The sequence below is a fragment of the Oratosquilla oratoria genome, chromosome 27, assembly GCF_046742065.1.
Source record: "Oratosquilla oratoria isolate Oo_2021 chromosome 27, ASM4674206v1, whole genome shotgun sequence".
Taxonomy (NCBI): Eukaryota; Metazoa; Arthropoda; class Malacostraca; order Stomatopoda; family Squillidae; genus Oratosquilla; species Oratosquilla oratoria.
In genome coordinates, this window is record NC_134803.1 from 43,082,215 (window position 1) to 43,087,214 (window position 5,000).

The 5,000-nt window shown below is 37.6% G+C and overlaps 1 protein-coding gene across 1 annotated transcript in view; it reads left to right on the forward strand.

Annotated features, from left to right (window-relative positions):
* Nucleotides 1–5,000, forward strand: part of LOC143039997 (uncharacterized) — a 32,082-nt gene that overhangs the window by 408 nt on the left and 26,674 nt on the right. The window lies entirely within an intron of this gene.

Sequence of the window (5,000 nt, forward strand, 5' to 3'; positions counted from 1 at the left end):
GTCAAAGAGCAGTCTGGAGTAACTATTTAGAGTAAGGTTTTAGTGATTTTCTCCAGGCCAACGCCAGGCGATTTTATTTAGTTTGATAAGAGAACCTTCACGGAAATCAGTGATAAGTCGACCCGCGTCCCTCTCTGCCAGCTTCTGCCAGCCAGAAGCTACGAAGGTTCTTCTTGCCCGACTTAGGGGAATCTAAAAGGAAGATTCTCTGTCCCGGAGGACTTCGAGAAGGTTCTCTGATCCTTCTGTTCCTTTCTCAGTCTTAGCCGAAGCTGTCGAAAGCTTCCTTAGCCCAGTTCGAGGGTAGTTGCAGGGTATTTTCTATTGGATTCACCACGTTCTGTGATCACATATTGGACTCGTGATCGAGAGCTATTACCCTCTCGGATGAGAACTCAGAGCTCAAATATGGCCCGATCTATGGGTAATGCTGTGACCTCACACACACACACACACACACACACACACACACACACACACACACGACTCCTTATCCACCCGAGTTGGATTGCCGGTTAGCAGTGCAGCGATGCTGAATTTTTTTCAGCCCTGGGCGGTACTCGAACTCAGATCACTGAATTAGTTGCCAAGAGCGGTACCACTGCACCGACGAGCCGTGTCACCAGCATAGATCCAGAAGCACCCTTTCTTCTTCTTCTTTTTCTTCTTCTTCCTCTTGGACGATTCTCCCAGCCAGCTAGAGGACACCCACAGGGACCCTATCGTTGAGAGAGCTCGTTGAGCAAGTTAACGACGTCCTTGTTTAGTAGCTCAAAGCGTCCTCCCTTCTCCCCCTTACTCTCTCACTCAGCTGCCTTGTTGCTCTTTAAATGAACAACTTGATTCTTCCTTCAGTAGAAGCTTCATCTGTTTCTGTTGTCGAGAGATCCAGTCAAGCCGTGTTTCTATGTCGTAATAATTCTGATTCAATTAGATGTATTGATTTATAGACACATGTTAACAGCGCAAAGTTGTTCAGAAGGACAGAAGCGCTGGTAAATGTCAGTCCATAACGACAAAAATTTGAGGAGCAGGAAATAGACTAGTCAAGAAACCTTAGCGAATTAAAAACCAAATTTGACCTGAGGAGAGATACACAGAGGAAACCTGTATATCATAATGAGACAAAAGAATTAAGTAAATACTAGTTGTAGAGGATCTTCTCATATTGACAAGCTTTTGGCAAAGCATTTAATGGGCCAATTCACGCCATCTTTGTTTTTGGTTTGCGTTTATTTTAGCGAAAGGGGAAACTTAAACGGAAATGCACTCAATAGCGTTTCTTTCCTCTGGGGTACTTTCCCTTTCCTTCTCCTCATGTCCTTAGGTCAAAGAAAGGAAAGGGTACTCCTTACCTTAAGCGGGATATGGTTAAGAATACCAACCTTTGACACAGTAGATATTCATTTGTACAGTTTATTTTTAATCCGGCTTATGTTCAGTATAGTCTCCGCGCCGATAGCGTAACTGGAAGTGTGCTTCCTGGTCTCGCATTTGTTTAGTTGTGGGTTCGAATCCTGCACTCCTCTTCGATTCCCAGCAGTAACTGTTACCTACCCGAACAGTCCCTAAAGCGTACAGGGAAAGGATGACGGCTCCAGCCGCAGCTGCTCAACGTCTCCTGGCGTAGGTTCCTCACCTTCAGTATAGTTTGTTTCTCCTATTCCAACCCCATTTTCTTTATTTTCCCATGTTCTTTTCCCTTTGGCCATCTTACATTTTTTTACTCCTCTTTGTATCCTGAAATTTGTGAGAAAAAAATCCCTCATGTGTTTAGTACGGCAGCGTGAACTGAAAAAAATGTATCCACGTAGTGTTTGTGACACAGTGATCCTTATATATTTCCGTTACGTTCGCAGTGTTTGTGACTTGGAGATTACTAATTTATAAATATATATACATTTTTGTAACACTCTCACAACGTGATAACATGAGCACTTTCATTTGATATCACTGATCGTATGTAGCCAGTTGTGATTACAATGAATAATTTCGAAAAACAGAATAAGACGCTGAATTTTTATAAAGAACAAATAGCAATCAATGCATATCTACTCGTACCTATGAGAGTTTTGTTAAATATTCCAATCATATTAGATTCACCATTGTGGTGTTAGTTAAGTAAAACTAACTTTTATCTTTAGAGTGGACAGTCTTAATGTCAATTGGTCCTCAACCCACTGATCTTTGTTCTCTGAAAAGTCAGTCTTCCCACCACAAGCATTATACGTGTGTAGTGTAAATCACAATAGGTACAATATAACGTGTACTATACGCACTGACACGTGTCATGCAGTGCCTTTAATGGCATATGTAGCACTGAATGCTACATATGTAGACAATGCATTAATGATAATAATGATAATAATAATAATAATAATAATAATAATGATGATGATAATAATGATAATAATAATAATAATAATAATAATAATAATGATAATAATAATGATAATAATAATAATAATAATAATGATAATAATAATAATAATAATGATAATAATAATGATGATGATGACGATGACGAGTAACAGTGATACAGTGATAGACTGACAATGTACAATTTGAGTTAATTTTAGGACTAGACTATGCTGTGTACAATGCATACCGTGAAGGACGAATTATAAGCATTGCATAATACATTTTGCACGTGTCAAATGTACTAGTGCGTTCATTGTACTTAGTACAGTTTAGAGTGTAGATAATCTAGTGAACTCCACATAATTGGCTTGTACAATATACAGGCCATAGCGTACACTGTTATATGAAATGCATATTATATTGTACTCAGCTCATTACGAAATGGGATGCGGTGTCTTATGTACATTGTGCTTTGTAACGTTTAGAATACAGCATTCGCTTACTTGTAGGTTCGAATCCCGCATTCTTCTCTGATTCATATGTATGCATAATCAATGTTATTGTTGTAAACAAAATTGTATTGATACAACACTGAAAAATCAATTGAACACGTTTTGATACAATAGCACAAGGCAAATTTCGACTGTCCTAAAGAGTACAACGTAGTACAATGTACCGTGCATGGAATCTGAAATGTACGCAGAAGTATATTGATACAGAGGGTTCGACAACACCAACAGAAGTAACCTGTCTACAAAACTACCACCTTTGCCCCCAGTGCAAGAGCAGCTGGGACGATTGAGAGAGAGAGAGAGAGAGAGAGAGAGAGAGAGAGAGAGAACAAGTCACATTTTTTTTTCAGACACAGTGGAAAAACCCATGACCATTTTTTTTAATATTAAAGAAAGTTCAAGATATAACGAAGGGAGAGAGAGTGAGAGAGTGAGAGAGAGAGATAGAGAGAGAGAGAGAGAGAGAGAGAGAATGAAAAAACTAAAATAAATATACAAATTGATAAATAAGTAAAGCATAGCTGTTTGTCTCAATTTCAATTCTGTATTGTCATTGGGATTACAGTTATTCTCTCTCTCTCTCTTTTGAGGTGACACACTTTACAGATTTTATTCTGGCTAAGAACAGGCCCCCTCTGTGCAGCTGAGGGAAGCGGACCCTTGTGTGAAAGTGGTCTTCATCGGTTGGGACCCAACTCGGGGATCATTTCGATACCACTGCTCCATAGAGTCAGAATAAGGGCCCTGTTCAAAGTAGCGGTTTCAACCGCGCGGAAAAACTGCGCGTTTGTGTGAACGCCCCAATTGACTTACATTGTAACTGAGCAACCACGGTTTGACCCGGTGCGGTTGAAACCGCTAGTGTGTGCAGAGCCTATAGAGGGTACTGAAGGTGTTTACATCTACGTTGGCCAAAAAGTCTTTAACGATAAATAATAATGTGATAATAAATAAATAATTAAATAACAACAACAACAATAATAATAATGATAATAATAACAATGATAACAATAATAACAAAAATAATAACAATAATAATCTAACAATAATAATAACAATCATGTATAATGATAATAATAATAATAATAATAATAATAATAATAATGATCATAATAATAATAATAATAATAATAATAATAATAATAACAATAATAATGATAATAATAATAATAATGATAATAATTATGATAATAATTGTAATAAAAAAAAAATAATAATAATAATAACCATGATAATAATGGCAATAATAATTACATAATTACAATAGTAATGATGATAATGGTAATAACGAAAATAATCCAATATTATATTAGTGTTAATTGATATTTTGTACAAAGAATATTGGATTAATACTTTTCTGTATCAAGAGGGCACGTGTTCAAATGGATAATGGCGAATGACTTTCTCCATTCTCAGACATAGACATACATCATTCAAGCCATAATAAACAGGAAGACAGTGTCATGGTCATATGTCTGTCTCTGTCGGGACAGACATCCTTATTGTCTACGCTGGAGATAGACTTAGAGCCGTACTTCTAAAACCTTTCGCCAGTCTATCTAGCTTATTATTCTACTTACTAGTAATATCATAAATGTGGACGTGAAGTTGATGAAATTGTAGAAAGCGTTCAACGCATATTACACCCTCTTTAATCTAGATTATGTGGTGAAAATTGTACTACTTAAGAACATGGGAATGAAGGAGACTGCAAGAGACCCTAAGACCTACACTATGCAGTTCTATGTCCATTACCACCTATCATCCTCATCCATAAAATCATCTAACCTTTTCATAATACAACCCATTGTTTCAGCGCTCACTACATGCTCACCAAGTCTATTTCATTCGTTGACCACTCTACTGGTAAACCACTTTGCCTATTTCACTCTAATCTAAATTTGCTCAATTTAAACCCATTACTGCGAGTCCTGCCCTGCTGTCTTAATATCATGACCTTGTCTGTATTACCCTTGTTAAAGCCCTTGGCCCATTTGATTACCTCTATCAGATCATCCCGTATTTTACTTCTTCCCAGAGAGCGTAAGTTAATTTCTAGACGATCCCCGACCACATTAGGCAAAGGTGGTACCTTTCTTAGGCGTCTCGTGTCCTAACATCATTCCT